At 40.4% G+C, this 20,270-nt stretch overlaps 1 long non-coding RNA gene across 1 annotated transcript in view; it reads right to left on the bottom strand.

Annotated features, from left to right (window-relative positions):
* Nucleotides 1-423: 423 nt before the first annotated feature.
* Nucleotides 424-20,270, bottom strand: part of LOC138813075 (uncharacterized) — a 99,572-nt gene continuing 79,725 nt past the window's right edge. The window contains exon 5 of the long non-coding RNA XR_011367716.1: nt 424-447. This is a non-coding gene — a long non-coding RNA (uncharacterized lncRNA). The remainder of the gene's footprint in view (nt 448-20,270) is intronic.

Raw genomic sequence — 20,270 nt, 5'->3', positions numbered from 1 at the left:
TTCCAGATCTCACTGCTCAGCTCTAGAATCCCTCACAAGTAATCTTACAGTTGTATATTTTTGGAAAAGATTTTTTTTTCTAGGATAGGCTTCACTTTTTAAACTCTTAAGATTCCCTTTCTCTCCCTGTTCCTGTATCTTCCCCTTTGTGTGTAGGTTGTGACTGTGTGTGTGGGGTGTAGTAATGAGATTTGACTCCAGCCTTGAACTCTTGGTGTTTACACTCATGCCTGATGCTATACCATGTGAGCCAATGTTCCACTAGGCCTTTGACTGATCAATGGAACATCAATGTCTCATGGATTTGGCTACCCCAGCAACCTGTGAGCCATGGTCCTCCAATCTCAGCCTCCTGGGCATTTAGGAATAGGGATGAGCCACTGGTATCCAGATCTATTGCCAAGTGGTTTTTGGTTTTGTGTTGTTGTTGTTGTGTTCATCCAAAATCTGTAAGGAAAACAAATCATTTATCATCAGGACTATTCACATAAAATATGCAGTGTTGAAAGATTAATTATGTTTGTCATCCTGTATGATTTTTATCAGTTTACAGATACAGTATGTAATTTGAATTTTTGAATTCTATTGTTGGAAACAGTTGAGTCACATATATAATTTGATTGTTCTTGATTTGGTTTTATAATGTGTTGTTTCAGAACAGAGTGTATTAAGGCTTAATTTTGCACTACTGAAACAAGACTTTTATGATTATTCAATGTCTTGTAAATTATAAGTTAATCATTTCTTGGCATCATGTGAGTGCCCGGTAGTTTCCTGTAGTCTTTCCAAGTGTTTTAGGACACAATGCCAGACACTTTTCTGAAAACATTTGAATTTACTGTTCTGACAAATATGTAAGATTGTACTTTATAAATCTCCTGGGATTTTCACTGTACTTCTCTGTACTCTCCAGTGATAAATTCATGTGACAGTTATGTTGATTTTCTCCCATGTTACATTCATCATTGCATCTTGGGAACTACTAGAATGCACTCCTGTTCTTCAGTCCATTCACGCCTTGGCCTGTATCCCTCTCACAGCAGAGAGCCATAGATTGGGAATATTGGGAATATTTCCTTTGCTGTCTTTATTTTCTAGCAATATATTAATTGAATTCACTCTCTAAAGTCTAATAATGCCTTGAAAATACTGTATTTCCATGGTTTTTTTCTTGTTATTTGGCTTCAGGGAAGAATTTAGGTCAAGCAGATTGCAAACAAGTCTCAATAAATGTTATTCATTAGATAATGTTAACTTGATGGTCTGACTGCCTGCTTCCTTTTCATTGTTTATTTTTCAATGTAGCCGTTTATTGTAGAAAATATTTCTGTGCCTATTTAATATTAATTCCTACTGTATGCAGTAATTAATTTTATTTCAACATCAACTCACAGTACCCTGTGAGTTTCTTCAGGGTATTTTTTTAGGGTACTTCACATTCTTGGATATCTTTTAACCATCAATGCGTCCAATGATAAAGGCATATTGCTTAAATCACCATTTTGATCACAAAAGGAAACCATACTGCAATCTCACTATATGGCAAGCAATTTTCTGGTTTTAAATTATTTTAGATTAAAATTGCTGTTGCAAGAATGAACATTCTGTGTATAATTTTATTATATTTTCCTAATTATTTAGTGTTAGTATATGTTCCAATATAGAAGTATAAAGTTAAAGAATTACTATTACTTTGTTTAGATTAAAATTTCTAAAATGTTCAGAGGAAAATTTCTATTTATTCACAATTTTAAGTCAATAGAGTGTCCATTATGACTAATGGAGAGAGTTTAAATTTTTGTGTTCCTTAAAGGAGTTGCTGGGTAATCAAATCCAGTGATTCATGTGTCAGTCTACTGTGTGCCTATGAGCCTGACGTGGCCTGTTGTTTTATTCTCACTCAATTAGAATAAAGAAAAATTTCAGTAGGAAGAAATTACTTGGTTAGTTTATCCAATATCTCTCATACATACAGAAATAGAATTAATTCTACACTGGCTGAAAATGGTATTCTTGCATTATTTTTATTAGTAGTTGCTGTTTTTTTATAGCCTCTCCCTTCCCCCTTGAACTCCTGCCTCTATCCTATCCCCTCTCACAAGCTCAACTTGACCCACTTCCATTCAGCCCCTCTTTTGAAACCCTGTCCTGCTACACCTGAAATCCCACCCTCAATTAACCTACACCGTAGTAGCCCTGCTATAAACTTTCAAAGCTCTGTTTGCAACCAGCCTCCTTCCTCAAATCCCTGGTCTGCTACTTGGAAATCCCTCTTCCACTCCATCTACTCTTTTCTCTGCCCCAAAGAAACATATCTCCTCCCTCAATACCCAACTTGTTCTACCCAGAACTTCACTTCCATCCGGCTCCTCCCTTGAATCCCCACCCTTATTCTCTGGATGCCCTGCCCCTACCTAACCTAGTCCCTCCAAACCCACCCTTCCCTTTAAGCCTACCCTCAACCAGCCTTCTCCCTCAAGCTCCTTAGAGGCTCCAGGGAACATTTCTCCCCTTTGCCCTTCCCCCACCCCATAACTAGCCTACTCCTACAGCCCAGACAACCCTTTCAAAGCCCTTCCCTGAACTACACTCCTCCCATGAAGCCCTGTCCTGCTACATCAAAATCCATCCGCCACCCTATATTTGCCCTTGAAGCCCTGCTTTGTTTCACTAGAAGCTACTGGCACAGCCCACCTCATCCTTGGAAAGCCCGAGTACTTCACCAGATACCTCCCTACCTTTCCATCTATTCTCTGTAAGTCCTGCCATTCTCCCCCAATAATCCAACCCTCAGCTGAGCTCCTCATCCAACCCCTAGTTGGGGTTCTCTCTGGAATCCACACTCCACTCCACAGGATACCCTGCATATAATTATCCTAAACCCTTGTAGCCTTACCACCTTCTGAAAGCCCCACCTCCAACTAGCCTCATGGCTCCAAGCCCTGCCCTTCTCCACCAGAAAATCCCACCATCCTTGCTCATTCTGGAAGGCCACATTGTTCCACTGGAAACCATTCCACCAGTTGGCCTCCTTCTGGAAGGCTTACCAGGCTTGACTGGAAGCACCTGTCCATCCCTATCCCCTTCTTTGAAGGTTTGTCTTGCCCTACTGGAAACCCTGCCCACAATAGGCTTACTCCTTAGATATCCTGCCTCCTAACACTGAAGTCCCCACTCAATCTTACTCCATCTCTCCAAGTCTTGGCTGGCCTCACCGAAAACCCCACCCTAACTAGTCCTTTGGATCCTCAACGCCCTGTCCTGACAAGGCTCATTCGTCCATTGCTGCCCCCTCCTGCTCTGCCAGAAATCCTTCCATCTTACCACATGCCAGAAAGTATGGGGTTTTCCACCAGAAATGCTGTCCTTTACTAGCCCACTTCTTCATAACACTGCTTCCCTCTCAGAGCCACACCCCTCAATAAGCTTCTCCCCGTCAGCCCAGCCTTCCTCCACCAGAAAGCCTGCATTCCATCAGCCTCTTCCCTCAAATTTCCCACCCTGCTCTACGGGAAATCCCATTTTACATATCCCATGCAGGCCCACAGCGCTCCACCAGTAACCCCTCCTCTAAGTAAACTCTGTGAGAGCTTGAGGGTCCGGGAAGTCCTGCCCCATGCTGATTCCATCTTCATGCACGCCAGGCCACTTGGGGGAGAGGGGTCAAAGGGTGGCTTGGGGGACAGGCCACCAGATGTAGCAACAGGGGTTTCTGGGCAGGGGATGGAAAGAAGGAGATGCCACAAGAGACACATGAGAAGAGACATGGCTCCTGGACCAGAGCTGTGCCCAGCTCTCCTCAGGCTTGAGGAGAATCTGGGATGGCCCAAGGAAGCTGGATCAAGGAGATATCTGGGAAATCCCAGGCTGTCAGAGAAGGCTGGAGGAAGTCCGGTCAGGCAGGGAGACCTGGGGAAGCCCTAGACAGCTGAGAGGACTGCACAGAGTTGAGAGGCCTGTGAGGAGCAGGGAGGCCTGCAGAGAGCTGAGAGGCCTGTGAAATGCGGAGAGGACTACAGAGAGCCCAGAGGTTTGTGAAGAGGTGGAGAGGCCTGTGGAGAGGTAGAGAGGCTTGCAAAGTGGCCAATGGAGAGTGGAGAGGCAAGGCTTGCAAGGAGGAGGAAAAAGGAAAACAACTTGCCCCCTGGAGGTTGCAGTTGCTCCTAATTCTAGTAACCTAGGGCAGGGTTGCAGACACATTAGTAAAACACCTTTGACATCTTTAACTGTGCTTATGTGTATTTTCTCGCTCACAGGTCATTACATCTCCTCGCTTGCAGCCCCATTCTTCTCTTAGCTGGGCCTGAAAACAATATCTTCCCTGGTAATCCTGCCGTTTTCCTCTGAACATGGCTATCTCTGAACTTCCTTCCTAAAGCCTTGTCCTGTTCCACTGGAAACCCCGCCCTACAAATCCAATACTTCCTACCTCCTCCCAAATGTCTCAAAGCCCTACCCAGACTGGCCTCCACTCTCAAAACCCTGCCCTGCTCTACCACAGAGGCTGTGGCAAAGCAAGCTCCTTCCTGGAAAACTCAAGAGGGGTTGACTGGAAATCCCACACCACCTCAACCACGAAGGTCTTACCTAGTAACTGTTTTATTTCAAATGTGATTTTAAGTTGGTATACAATTCATATTACTCAACACGATAAAACAGTTTTACAAAAAGGAAACATCCAACTGTGATAGCTATTAGATGCCTTAGTCTAGTTTGGGGTTATGGTACCAGACAGATACATATTGTGTGAAGGAATTATCTTATATTGTAAAGCTTTCTTTGCAGGTATTATTAATGTTTCATAAGTGATCATTTTATTTCTAGAAAATTTATGCACATTTGTGCCCATTAACTTTAAGAATATTAGTTATTTTGGTTGAGGAAAGAGTATTAGAGTGCAAAATCTGACTTTCACCTCATCTGTTTAATGAATAATTTCAGAGTTCCATTCCATACTATGTACTGGAGTTTTAATAACAGAAGTTCTCTAAATACCAGAATGAACTTTCAGATTCTTCCTTCCACTAAGGTTCCCTTTGGGAAAAAATGAATTGGGATTATACAGCTAAAATGTTAGAAATAAAAAAGTATTATTATATAATTATATAGTTATATAATTATAACAGGTGAAGAACCACCCAATGTGTCTTTCATTTTCTAACAAAAGGAACTTAAGGATATTTAACTATAGACCTTCTGAAGGCTAAAATACAAAAATATAAGATATGCCCTGTGTATTTCTGAAAACAAAACCAAAACAAGGAAAGACAATAATGAAGCAGAAGGGAATTAGGAACGTTGTGTGTGTGTTATATAACTGGAGACTGTAAGAAATACAATGAATCAGGTAAAAATACCTTTGGTCAGAATGTCTGTTTCATTGTAAATCTTACTTTTGTTAACCTCTGACTGAATATTTGTTTCAGCAGTGATATGCCCAGGAGCTGTGTGGTTAGGCAGTTTCATCATTGCAAGATCATCAGAATGCTGGTCTCCCACACACTTTACCATACCTCCTAGATATGCAATCCTGTTGGTCCAACACTTTAAGCCAGTCCTGTGTTTTATCAAAGTATGTATGTTATTGGTTTATTTAGGCTTTATTTTTGTTTATTTAGATGTCCTCTGGTCCAGGAGGAGGCATCAATAACAGTTTGTTAGTGGTGAACACATGTATGTATCCTTGGCTGAAATCTGCTCTTGTTTTATCTAGGCTGCTCCTAGAAATAAATAATGACAATTATATCTAACATGGTATAGTGTCACTATTAACGTCTATCACATGTTGACTATATGTTTTTTATATTTCTTTTTACCACTCTCTCTCTCTTTCTCCCTTCTTCCTTCTTTCTTCCCTCCTTCCTTATCTCCTTTACTTCCTTCCTTCTTTTTTCTTTCTTTCTTTCTTCCTTCCTTCTTTCCTTCCTTATCTCCTTCACTTCTTTCCTTCTTTTTTCTTTCTTTTCTTTCTTTCTTTCTTTCTTTCTTTCTTTCTTTCTTTCTTTCTTTCTTTCTTTCTTTCTTTCTTTCTTTCTTTCTTCCTTTCTCTTTTAATTTTAATTTAGATACGTTGTTTGTTAGACAGATATTCTACAAATAAGGACACATCAACAATCTTTTTTATTTACTGACTTTGCTCATACATTATCAGTTTTGTTGATGGCAAAACAGAGACTAGGCTAAGCTCATTCTTACCTTGGTCTGCCAATTAGCTGGGATCACAGAATGCATTTCAACCTGCCTGGCTTTAGGGAGATATGGAAATCTTATTACCTCCCTTCCCAGACTGATTCTGAATTGTGATCCTCTCAAATTCTACTTCTTCAGTTAACTATGTGACCTTCAATAGCCTGCCCTCTCTATAGGTGATCCAAATGAATGGTTAAAGGCAATAATAGTCTCTTTGTGCCAGTCTTGGGGGTTGAACTCTGGGTCTAGTCAATGTCTCTAGGATCTTTTGGCTTGACACTTGATCCACAGTGACACTTCAGGTGTTTTTCTGTGATTAATTTTGGAGATAAGAGTCACACAGTCTTTCCTGCCCTTGCAGGCTTTGAACAATGATCCTGGGGTCTCTGCACCCTAAGTAACTCGGATTACAGGGGCAAACCACAGTTGCATGCCTGCAATTTGAGTTTAATCACTGGCATAAATATTAAATGTAGGGTAAGATTGAAAATATAATTACAATAGTCAAATATTTTAGAAAGTAATTTTGTTTCTCATTAGTAGCTCATCTTTACCAGAACTAAGGGATTATTTTTCTGTTTGTCATCTTGTATGTCATTTGGAAAATTAAACTTCATGTCTTCAAAGTGGGATAAAGGATTATGAATGGCCTTATGTACCAGCTCACATCTATGATCACTATCAGAAATCAGAGATCAAGAGTATCACACTTTGGACATAATCTGGACAAAAGTTTACAAGTCCCAATCTGCACAAATAAGTGAAGCATGGTGACTCATGCCATTAATCTCAGCAACACAAGAGACATAGGTAGGAGTATCATGGTCCATGCATTGTCCACACAATAAAGAGATTTTAAGATAACCTAAAAGCACAAAAGGCAAGAGGTACCAAAAGATTAGAGTTATAAACAATAAATACATGTAAAATTAAATGCATATTTAAAATCATTAATTTTAATTGGAAATTTGATTTCATACCTATTTCTCCACCATTTTTGTTATTTATGGGCCTGAATTCTAGGCCTAGGTGCTGTCCCTCAGCCCTTCAGCTCAAAGCACCTGCTCTACCACTCGAGCCACAGCGCCATTTTCTTTTTTTTTTCTGCTAATGTGCTGCTAAGGAATCGAACCCAGGGCTTCATGAATGCAAGGCAAGTACTCCACCACTGAACCACCTTCCCAGACCCTATTTCTACACCTTTTATGTCTTCATTAGTTTGCCTTTCTGCTCTTGATTTCACTTCCACATATGATTACTCGATTCCTGGTGTTTATTTTATTGGACTATAAGTTAGTTTTCCTAATAAATTATATAATTTAATTTCTAATATGAATCTATCATATTTCACTCCTTACAATTATGTGCACCAAGTTTACCCAATTGTCTATTGTATATTTATAGATTAATTCTGTCTTCCTCAGGTGAGAGAAAACACACATTCTTACTTTCTTTTGGCTTAACTTAATCTAGTTTTCACCAGGTCTTACCATTTCTTAAAATGATGCAATATCATCCTTTCTAATAGATAAGTAAAATTCCATTTTGTATATATTCCACCTTATCCTGGTTTATTTTTCAACTGAGTGAAAATGTCTAAATGTCATTTCTTGTATTTGGTGTGATCCATCTCTCAATGTAGCATTTAAATTTGCATAACTTTTGTCTTTTTGTGTTTCCATGTGTTTAATGATTTGCTTTTTATTCTTTATGCCATTTCTGGCATTTGCGTTAAGGGACTTGCACTCTCCTTTGACATTTTGCACTCAAAGCTGGCATTCTACTACTTGAGCCAAAGTTCCGTTTCTGGATTATTGCTGGTTAATTGGAGATGAGAGTCTTATGAACTTTCTGTCCAGCCTTGCTTCACACATCAGTTCTCAGATATGCATTCAGAATATCTAGGATTATACACAAATGTCAGCCTAACCAGGGAGATTCTCTGTGTTTTACGTTATTCCTGTTATCTTACTGATATTAAGTAAATGGCAGCAACTTGTTATTATTTCCTTAATATTGTGCATGCAAACTATTCTATAACAAAAACTGCCTTTATTCATTCCTTGGCCTGATGCCTTACATTTTTATATATGTCATTATATAAACCATTAGTTCAATATGATACATAAATCTGCTTTTTTTTCTGTCAGTTGTGGGGCTCTCTCATGGACTTTCCTGCTTGGACTGGCTTTGAATTGCGGTCCTCAAATCACAGCCTCCAACGATTATAGGTGTAAGCCACCAGTGCCTGGCTTAGAAGGACTTCTTTTTTTTTTTTTTTACTCTCATTTTGCTTTCTTTTTTTTTTTAATTTAATTTTATTTTATTTGAGAACATACTGTACAGAGGGGTTACAATTACATGGGCAGGATAATGCATACATTTCTTACCAAGCATTGCAGCCTCCTCCTTTGTTTACCCTTCACCTCCCTTCCCAGCCACCCCCCTCCCCCCCACACAATCATACCCCCCTCCCTCCCCCACACCGACATTGTAAAGCTGGTTTTGACATGACATTTTGTACTTCTCATTGTTGCAACAGGTCCACCTGAATCCTTAAACGACTTGTTTGTCCCCATCTCCTCCACATGTTATACTGACATCAAATAAAGTGAAAGCGGGGGTTACACTGTGGGGGAGGGACATACAAAGCAACAAAGAAATAATCTTATAAATGCGTTAGAAACACATGCATGAAAGAAACGAAAACATTAAAATACATATTTAAGGGTTCATTTTCCTAACATCACATTATCTGACCTTTTCCGCTTGACTCATACCCTATACTAGATATTGCAAATAAGGGAAACCATGGGACCTATGTTTCTTTGGGCCTGGCTTACTTCACTTAATATAATTTTTTCCAAACCTTTCCATTTCCTAACAAATGGGGAAATGTCATTCCTTCTGATGGAGGCATAGAATTCCATTGTGTATATATACCACATTTTCTTGATCCATTCATCTACTGAGGGGCATCTGGGTTGGTTCCATATCTTAGCTATGGTAAATAATGCTGCAATAAACATAGTTGTGCTGGTAGCATTTTTCGCAGCCCCCAAGAAGGTGGATAACATGGCAGGAACTCCCAAATACCTCTCAGTCCTATCTCTTAAGGTTAACGGACTGAACTCTCCAATTAAGTGACATAGACTGCCTAGTTGGATTAAAAAACAAGACCCTTCTATCTGCTGCCTGCAGGAGTCACATCTTGCCCGTAAAAACAAACACATTTTCAATGTTAAAGGCTGGAACAAATCTACCAAGCAAACGGCCCTCATAAACAGGCGGGAGTTGCAATCCTAATATCAGATAAAATAGACTTCAAATTAAAATTCGTGAGAAGAGATAAAGAAGGTCAAAATAGCTTTCAAAGGACATGACCCTGTGCTCATTTCCAATCTGTATTGTATAAGCTTTTTTGTCACAAGTCACAGTTTAATCTCCAGCTTTATGACTTGCTTACAAACAAATTATGAGAAAATTTTAAACAAATGCATAAGTAAAGTTGGCCAGGCGCTAGTGGCTCACTCCTGTAATCCTAGCTACTGAGGAGGTGGAGATCTGAGGACCGTGGTTCAAAGCCAGCCCAGGCAGGAAAGGCCATGAGACATTTATCTCCAATAAACCACCAGAAAATTGGAAGTGGCACGGTGGCTCAAGTGGTAGAGCACTAGCCTTTAGATGAAGAGTGGAGGGACAGTGCCCAGGCCCAGAGTTCCAGCCCCATGACAGACAAAAAAGAAAGAGGAGGAGGGCTGGGAAGGTAGCTCAGTGGTAGAGTGGTATCCTTGCATGTATGAGGCCCTGGTTTCAATTTCTCTGCACCACATAAGCAGAAAAAGCCAGAAGTGGCACTGTGCCTCAAGTGGTAGGGTGCTAGCCTTGAGTTGAAGAGCTGAGGGACAGCACCCAGGCCCAGAGTTCAGGCCCCATGAGCGCCAAAAAAAAAAAAGTAGATAGTTGTCTCACCCCCAAGTTTACTCATTACTTACCTTCAATGATAATAAGCTTATCTTGTTTCATTTATAATATACCTCACCTACTCTTCTCCCTCCTTCCCAGTATTATTTTAGAGAAAGTATATGACCATTTTATTCATTAATACTTCAAAATATAGATGTAAAACAATATTACCAAGTGTTGTTTCTCCAGTTTTTTTTATTGCTCAGTTTTTAGATACTGTCATGTTACTCAGACTAAGTAGTGGAGTAGAAGGGTGCTTTAAGTATTTACAAGTACTCTGTTAGCAAATGGAATATTGTCCCAATTCTTTGCATTCACCAGGTAGCTGATTGACTAATTTTTACTTCATCCTACACAAAAAAGTAGAGGGCATATGGCTTCTTGAATAACACTAGTGACTATCAATAGAACAACCCTGTGTCATTTGTTTTTATCATCCCTTCAGAAAGCTATGGTGAAGGTTTTTGTTTTCCTTCTTATTCTAATGAATTGAACTTCACTAATATTTTACCTGACTAAGCCATTCTTTGTCCAGCATCCTTATGTTCATGTGACCCACGCCCCTGTCTCCCTTACTGTCTCTGTCATGTTGGGTCTTCTTTTTTTTTTTTTGTCTTTGGTTGGTCGTGGGTCCTGAACTCTGGGCCTGCGCACTGTCCCTCAGCTCTTCAGCTCAAGGCTAGCGCTCTACCACTTGAGCCACACCCATTTCTGGCTTTTTCTGTGTATTGGTGATGAGGAATTGAACCCATGGCCTCATGCATACAAGGGAAGCACTCTACTACCACTTAGCCACCTTCCCAGCCTTCCTGTTGGGTCTTCTTGAACCCTCCGTCAAATGCCTTGCACAGCATTAACTATTTGGTACATTTATTTTAAAACAGTAAGTTTCTTCAAAATTAACTCCATAACCCTGTCTGGAGGCCTGAATCCTATGTTTGTAAGCATAGTCTGTAAATCTACATTATAAAGGGAAATCTTTAACATTGTTTAAGCAACAGAAATCTCACAAAAAAATTCTCTATCCCTGCCTTTGTCTCTTCCTCTGAAAGTGCATATCTTTTAGAAGTCAGCTTCTTCAACTATTGGGTCAAACCTTCCAGAAGGAAAACTTGCAGATATTACTTTTGGGCATAATCTAAACTAATCTGCCAGTTTTGTTTAAGTAGTAGGTTCTTCCCTCTCCTGATACTGGACAAGGGTTTAGTTCACTGCCACAAAGTGGTCTGCTGAATCTGCTCTTCTCATACTTGGGACAAGTATGTGATGTTATTTCATGGTACCATATGTCTGTGGAGTGTCATGAAGTAAATTTTCTAAATGTCCTTTTCCTGGCTTTCTAGAAGAATATCACTGAGAAAGATCATAAGCAGTCCCTGCAGCTCACATTCCATTCACTGTTCACATATTTTAGGTAAGTTTGATTCTCCTCGATTATTGAATAATTCTAACCTCTGTAGTTATTTTTCTTTAATTAGTCCTTCCTTCTGTGCTTTTGGAGTAGTGCTTCTTCTACCCAGAATTTAGAGAGTTTCTCGAGTTCCTACTAGGCATGAGAATGACTAAAATAGTGATAGACTGATACTCTTCTCAAGACCTTAATCCAAGGCCCTTATAAGACAAGGTAGTATTGAACCCAGTGAAAACTTCTTCAGACCTTCAGTCTCTAATTAAATATCAAAGACAAAAACTAAAACCAAAAAAGTTTGGGGTCCTCAGTCTTCAATTACAACAACTGAAAATGCAGAGTAGTAATGTGTAGAAAGAAACATTCCAGGAAGAGAGTATATGGAGACTTACAGTCCCATCAGAAAAGCAGATGGGACTGTAGAGTTCCTTAATGGAGGCACAGACTCTTGAAAGAGGGAGGGAACTGAGCATCTGCTTACAAGTTGGACTATCTGGTCTGGATGACAGATTTAGGGCTATTTGTATAAAATGCTTTCAGAATCAGTTAACGAAGATGATGATAGGTCCTGGAGGTGTTGCATGAAGAACATTTGAAGATACAGGGATTGTTAGCCTGGATTGTTGAGTTACCAGTCATGATATCAGATATATTGAACACTGATATCAAGGTAATTTATGTGCCTGTGCTTTTGGAAGGATATATGGACAGACAGTGGCATAGTCCTAGTTGTAACTACGATTTGTCTTCCTGACCCAGACCCCTCTATTTCATAGAACTGATGCTGACACCTCTCTGTGTTCTTTATTTGAACCTGACCAGGAAAAGCCTCTTCCTACAAACAGGTGTGAGTTTGTGTCCTTTCAGTGATAAAGATCCAGGTGGCCTTATACTTATACCTGAGAAAAGTGACCTTGCTGGCATGAACATTGGTGAAGTCCTAGCTGTCATGAATACCCTCCTTTGTGTGGCTGCTCGAGAGGTACATCCTGTTTTCTTCTCCATTCTTTACCTCATGCTTCTTTAGAGTATTTGATAAGACATTTATTGTAGGGGTTTTTTGGAGGGTGGGTGGGATTGATGGTACTGAGTTTGAAATCACTGCCTCATTCCTGCTAAGCAAGTGCTCTACCACCTGAGCTGTGCCTCCTAGCCCTTTTTACTCCTGTCATTTTGAGGATAGTGTCTCAGTTTTTGCATGGTCTGGCCTGAGATCCTCCTGGTGCTGGTCTCCAAAGTAACTATAGTGGCAAGAGGTACACCCCAAGCTATCCTTTAAGGTAAGATGTAGTGAACTTTTTTCTGAGTGTTCCTTGAACTACAGCTGCGATTATAGCATGATCTACCATACCTGGCTACAGTCTTAACTTTTTTAGTATTGTTTTTGCCATCACATCAGTTTTCTCTCATATGTCTAGACTATTCTGCCCATCTCTGTGTCCTCCTTAAAATTCTCACTACAAGATCATTGATATGTGCTGTCTTTCCAGTTCACCATATCATTCTGATCTCCATTTTTATTTCTGCCATTTTCTATAATTTCTCTTTCTCTTGTAGCACATCTAAATCCTGCATATTCTTCAATCTCTAAAAACTTCTTCAAGCTCTTACCATTCTCAGTCAAAGCCACTGGGTGAAAACTTCAGGGTTCTCACAAGTTGATAGAAACAGGAGCTCAACATGCTGGAACAAAACTGAAACCTGGCTCTTCAACTGGGCCATTCAACTCTGAAATCTCACTGACTGTCCAAGAGAGTTTCCCATAATCCCTTACCACTGGGACATCAAGTACTTGACCTTTCTTCCCTTTCTCTCATCTGTGATACAGAGGACATTGCATATACAATTAAACTTTCTAGGCCAGAGATTATTGCAGTCACTGAATTATCTTCTTGTAAAAGCAAGCATTTATGGTTATAGGGAGGGAGATAGAGTTACATTAGGAGAAAAAAAAGTAAAAATGGTCTAAATTACACCAAGTCTGAGCTTTTTGCTCATGTCTGTTAGCTCAACAATGCCTACCCAATGCCTGTTGTGTTTGAGGCCCCACGTTAGATACAGAGGATACAATGATAGAGGAACCCAAACAAATGTGTGATTACATAGTTTTGTACATAATTCAGGCTGTCAAAGGATGAGCACAGGTCTAGGGAGAGGGAATGCAACTAGGGAAAAGCATTTTGGAAAAGAATTGCTGAGCTCAGGGAAGGACTTTGAATAGGCTTAAACAAGCAAAGAGGAAGTTAGAGACATTTCAAATGGAGGGAGGTACACCTACAATGGGCCTGTGATAAATGGGAAGGAACAGGTTACTAAAAAGGGGATGATAATGGGTAGATTCTGAACACGAGGTATTCATGGTTTTATTGGCCTTAAGGTGGTAAGACCTAGTTGCACTCTCAAGATAGAAATTGTGGCTAAATTGAGCTGCAGAGTTGAGGGATAGCGCCCAGGCCGAGAGTTCAAGCCCCACAACCAGACCCAAAAAAAAGAAAGAAAGAAATTGTGGCTAAAGATTTGTAACCAGTAACGAACAGGAAGTCATGATTGGGGACTGCCTCACATCAGTCATGGGCATCTTGAGCAAATCTACAAGGAAGGTAACCAGGACAGTAGGAAGGAGTATCAGGAAGAAATTCTGGCAGAGAAAGGGAAAGAACTTAAAGAGGGCCAGAGTTTGCAGAGCCTGAGTTTCAGTGGAGGGGCTTTGCTCTCCAAGTGGTAACTGGGGAGTGATCCAATAGAGACAGTAGAATGGGACTGAAGGAAAAGCAAAGCCACAGCATGAAGGGACTATTTCAAAATATGGTTCACATACAAAAGAATAGATATGGAGGGACAATAAGTGAAAACAACTCTCTGTAGTATCATTCTTAAGTGTGTGTTCACAGGTTCCTTGTTTTCCTTTCTAGTTATCCCTGTACAATGTGTTGGTTATTGCTTGTTTTTTTTTTCACCTTGATAGCATACAATCTTCTGTGAAATATTTGATTTGTTTAACAATGTTTTGGAGTTTCATTCATGTGTTGTCACTTGTATTCACTGGTGTACCACAATAGTCTCTTTATGGCATACCATAATTATCTGCTTAACTTGGAGAGGCATATGGGTTGATTCTAGTTTAGAGGAATTAATTAATTACAGACAGTGCTAATATTAGCATATTTCATAGTTTTTTGTTTTGTTTTGTTTTGTTGGTTGTGGGGCTTGAACTCTGGGCTTGGGTGCTGTCCCTCAGCTCTTCAACTCAAGGCTAGCACTCTAACATGTGAGCCACAGTGCCACTTCTGGTTTTCTGGTGGTTTATTGGAGATAAGAGTCTCACAGCCTTTCCTGCCTGGGCTGGCTTTGAACCACAATTCTCAGATCTCAGCCTCCTGAGTAGGTAGGGTTATAGGTGTAAGCCACCAGCATTTGGCACTTCATAGTTCTTCTTCTTCTTCTTTTTCTTTTTTGTTGGTCGTGGGGCTTGAACTCTGGGCTTGGGCACTTTCCCTGTGATCTTCAGCTCAAGGGGAGCACTACCACTGGAGCCACAGTGCCACTGCCGCGGACCGGGTTCTGTCGGGACGACGGAGGATACCTAGGGGAGGAACCTGGAATAGGATGGGGAGATGGCAAACAGACATCTCACACACATTAGGAGTGGATGCTGAGTGCTGAGTGCGATTTAATGCAGAGGATAACAAACTTTTATAGCAAAAAGTCTCCAAAAGAAAGGGCAAAAGGTTACATAATCTTGCTGCAGGGCTTCATTCTTGGGCAGTCACCAGCTGGTTGCCTGAAAGGGCAAAAGGTTACACAACCTTGCTGCAGGGCTTCATCCTTGGGTGGTCACCAACTGGTCGCCTGATAGGCACTTGTTTCCGGCTTTACCTCTATTTTTAAGAAATACAATGGGTTTCGATGATTGTCACCAATTAACCATTACTTTTTTCTATAGAGGCCTTAACTGTCCCATTAAGATCTTTCCTGTTTCTTCTTTAATAGTAAACACCAAGGAGACTTAGATTTGGCAAGTCTCTTAGTAAATGAGGAAGTTCTTTCTCCTAAGTAGTTATCTCAGCAATTGCCATACATTCTTTCTGTTCTAGCTGAGCCTACAGCTTCTTGTAAATTTCTTACAATTCCTTCTGCTGAAGTGACTTTGTGAAACCCCCAATACTTTTATATTTGCTTATGGCTCGTCTACTAGCTTCCATAAGAGGGGTTTCAGGGTAGCACTTAACTCTGGTGAGTTAGTCATATTTTTAAGACACTCATCAGATATTGGAGTCGTCAAACACTCTTAAGAGCTTTGAATAAGGGAACGTTGACAATGAGTAAGTACAATGAGCAGTAGAAACAGTAAAAGATTAATAGGCACTCGTATGAGGAAAAGATAGGCAGAAACACATATTTTCCAGGGGTTTTGCCAGCCTTTTCCCAGGAGTAGGCCTCTTAGAAGCCCTATTCTCCGAGGTAGACTTCGGTGAAGTCACAAAACTTGGAGATAGGTTTCTGTAAAGCCCCATTCTCTGAGGTAGACTTCGGTGAAGTCCCAAAACTCAGAGATAGGTCTCGAGGCCCCTATCATGGTCTGATAGATGGTTTCCCATGCTAAGCAGACTCTACTGGGGTAGGCGTGGCATGCCACTTCTGGTTTTCTGGTGATTTATTGGAGATAAGAGTCTAACGACTTTTCTGCCCAGGCTGGCTTTGAATTGCGATCTTCAGATCTCAGCCTCCTCAGTATCTAGGATTATAGGCCTGAGCCACTGATGCCCGGCTACTTATAATTCTTCTTCTTCTTCTTCTTTATTTTTTTTGTATGTCGTTCATAGGGCCTGAACTCTGGGTCTGGGTGCTGTCCCTCAGCTCTTCAGCTGTAGACTAGCACTCTACCACTTGAGTCTCAGCACTACTTCCAGATTTTTCTGCTTATGTGGTGCTGAGGAATCGAACTGAGGGCCTCAAGCATGCAAGGCAAACACTCTACCACTGATCCACCTTCCCAGTTCCAACTTCATAATTCTTATGTGAAAGACCCTATGGAGGTTAGATGCCCCTTCAGAGAAAGTCCAAAGAACAAAGATGACAAAGAGTTACAAAAAGATCATGAATTATTTTCAAGTAGGTTTTTAAAATAAAATAAAAAAGTGAGAAAATCCCATCTTCCCTTCCAACATATAGGCACAATTTTTTTTTCAGGTACACAAAAAATCAGACACAAATTGAATGGGCATTTCTAAAGTTTGGGCTCATTAGTATACAGGTTCATCTTCAACAGACATCTCTAAGCATTTTCAATGGTAGGAAGATTACAAGCTACTTGGCTACTTCTTTCATTTAGAAATTATAAATTCTGTAGTCATTTAGTCAATTCTCCTAACTTAAAATATTATGTTTTCTAAAAACATCCTCCTTATAGAGAGATTCCACACAGTGGTCCAATTTCAATCCTTTGTAAATTACGCTTTTAAAAATTAAAGGTTGGGCTGGGAATGTGGCTTTGTGCTAGAGTGCTTGCCTAGCATCCAGGAAGCCTGCCATTTGATTCCTCATTACCACATATATAGAAAAATCCAGAAATGGTGGTGTGGCTCAAGTGGTAGAGTGCTAGCCATGAGCAAAAGAAGCTGTGGGACAGTGCCCAGGTCCTGAGTTCAAGCCCCAGGACTGGCAAAAGTAAAAAATTTTTAAAAAATTAAAGGTTTCACCAGGTGCTAGATTACAGCTAATCAGATAGCTGAGATCCAAGCCAGTCTGGGCAGGAAAGAATATAATAATTTTTTTTTTTGGATCCGGTCATGGGGCCTGAACTCTGGGCCTGGGTGCTGTCCCTCAGCTCTTCAACTGAAGACTAGCGCTCTACCACTTGAGCCACAGTGCCACTCCCGGCTTTTTCCTTTTTGCTTATGTGGTACTGAGGAATTGAACCCAGGGACTCATGCATGCAAGGCAAGCGCTCTACCACTGAGCCACCTTCACAGCCCAGAATATAATAATTTTTTTATCTCCAATTAACCACATCTTTTCCCCCCACTCCCCAGAAACGCCAGAATTGGAGATGTGGTTCAAGTAATAGAGCAGTAGTAGCCTCAAGCAAAAAAGCTGAGGGACAGCACTCAGGTCTTTAGCTCATGCTCCAGAACTGCCACCAAAAGAACAAATAAATGCTTCTGTTCTTTTTAGTGATATATATTTACCATTTAAAAACAATATGTAGCTCCTAGTTCTTCAAGTACCTTGACACTGGTCTTTAGCCTGAAATTAGACATGCTTTTCCAAAAATGAAGAGCTAACATTTAGTGAGATCACTGCCCCCAGTCACACAATATCAGTGATATCACAAGCAATGCTGTTTTTGTTGTTGTTATTTTTGTTTAAACCTAATAAAGAGGTCACATGACTATAGCATAACAATTTTTGATGTTTGAATTTATATTTTCATTTTCAAATGAATTGCTCGAAAATGTGATTTTCCTATTGTCCTTCAATGATGGATTATCTTTATTTTTTCCATATTTTATTATCAATTTATGGTACATGGTAGATTTATTTTGACATGTCCATATACTCATACAATGTGGGGGCTGGGAAGGTGGCTCAGTGGTAGAGTGCTTGCGTTGCATGCATGAGGCCCTGGATTTGATTCCTCAGCACCACATAAGCAGAAAAAGCCAGATGTGGCGTTGTGGCACAAGAAGTAGAGAGCTAGCCTTGAGCTGAAGAGCTGAGGAACAGCGCCCAGGCCCAGAGTGCAGGCCCTATGACTGACAAAAACAAAACAAAATAAAACTCATGCAATGTACCTTGATCAAACTCACACCTTCTTTTCAACTCTCCCTCAACTCTGCTAGCGAGAGATTTGATTGAAGACTCAGGAGAAGGGCCCAGAGACAGAAGATTCATTACAAGAAAGAGATGAACAATAGGGTGGGCGTCTTGGGGTGCAGAAGATGTCTTGTGGAGCAAAAAGAATATTTATAGGTTCCACAAAACTGCAGAGCAATAGGGAAGTTTTCCTAACACCATTTTTCTTGGTTCAATTCTGGATTGAAAGCTCTTTCATAACTTTGCCCCATACACATAGTATTTTTTTGTTTTTGCTTTGCCAGTGACCGCTGCTTCTATAGAGATATTTCCTGCCCAAGTTCGGGGAACACCTTATTTGGACATTTCCTGTTTGTCTGTTTCTTTGTAGTGTGAGCTGATGATGCTCAGTGAGGCACCAGGGGAAGTTGGCTCTGTGCTCTTTTTTCTGTTCTGATCTGTGCAAAGTAGCCTGTTCTCCTGGTGCTATCTGCAACTGAAGAGCAAAGATCTGGAGCCAAAGATCTTACTGTGGACCTTATAGAAAAATGTGAGTATCAATACACAATCCATGAAAACAGATAATTATAACTCATGCATCAAGGATGTATATGGCTTATTTCAGTTCAGATCTATAGTTATTTCTGCTTTTGTTTTTTTTATTTGGAAGGTTTTGTTTTGTTGAGACCATATCTCACTATGTAGCTGATGAATGTCCTGAACTTGTGACTCTCTTGCCTCAGCCTCTCAAGTGCTGAAATTACAAGCCTGTGTCACCACCTTGTTCAGCTTATTTTTGTCTTTTTTTGTGCCATTTCTGGGTCTTGAACCTAGGGCCTGATTGCTGAGCTTTATTACCTAAGGCTAGTGCTCTACTTGAGCCACAGCACCCCTTCCAGGTCTTTTGCTGGTTAATTGGAGATGAGAGTCAAGTTGGCATAGAACCCCAGTCCTCATATCTCAGTCTCCTGAGTATCTAGGATTACATGCATTAGTCACCAGTGCCTAGCCTTCTTTTCTTTTTTCTTTTTTTGCGGGGGGAAGGAGGTGCCAGTACTTGAACTTAGGGCCTAGGCACTTTCCCTTAGCTTTTTTGCTCAAGATGAGGACTCTGACACTTGACACAGTTCCACTTCTGGCTTTTTGCTTGTTAGCTAGAGATAGAGTCTCATGGACTTTCCTGCCTGGGCTGCCTTCAAACTTTGATCCTCAGATCTTAGCCTGCTGAGTAGCTAGGATTACAGTTATGAGCCATTAGCACTAGTGTTTTTATTTAGAATTTGGTCATTCTACTGCCTAGTCATTCTCTTTGCAATCATACAGCACTCTTAAATGATATTATTCCATGTCACGGGAGTCTTCCATCTCTGTTAATCATCACCCAGAAAAGAAAGTATTGAGCCTTTAAAATCTATGACTTTTATAAGTCACTGAAAATATTGATACTTGTTTCCTGTAAATCGACCGAAAATTGTATGAAATCCAACAGATGGTGAGAAATTGACTGTTCACTTCTGCCAAATTTGGTCTCAGCAATTATGACAAAATGCTTAGAGTTCTGGATCAGGCCACTTAGGCCTTGGCTTTAGATCAGAACCCTTGATTCATGGACACATTGTAAACTAAAGGAAAGGGAAGGGTAAGAGCTGACTCATTTGGTCATTTTTTCTTATTTTTCCCTTTTCCTTCCCCCCTCCCTTTTCTTTTCCCCTTTTCCTTTTCCCTTCCCCTCTCCCTTTCTCTTTCACTCCTTCACAGTACTGGTATTTGAATTCAGGGCTTTGTGTTTGCTAAGCATGTATAAGTCAGCCACACCCCTTTTTTTACTTAACTTATTTTTCAAATAGAGTATTACATTTATGTCTGTGCCAGCTTGGACGGCAATTTTCCTATTTGTACTTCCCAAATATCT

Source organism: Dipodomys merriami, unplaced genomic scaffold (assembly GCF_024711535.1).
Source record: "Dipodomys merriami isolate MVZ:Mamm:240054 unplaced genomic scaffold, mDipMer1.0.p SCAF_580, whole genome shotgun sequence".
NCBI lineage: Eukaryota > Metazoa > Chordata > Mammalia > Rodentia > Heteromyidae > Dipodomys > Dipodomys merriami.
This window is presented reverse-complemented; position numbering and strand designations above follow the sequence as displayed.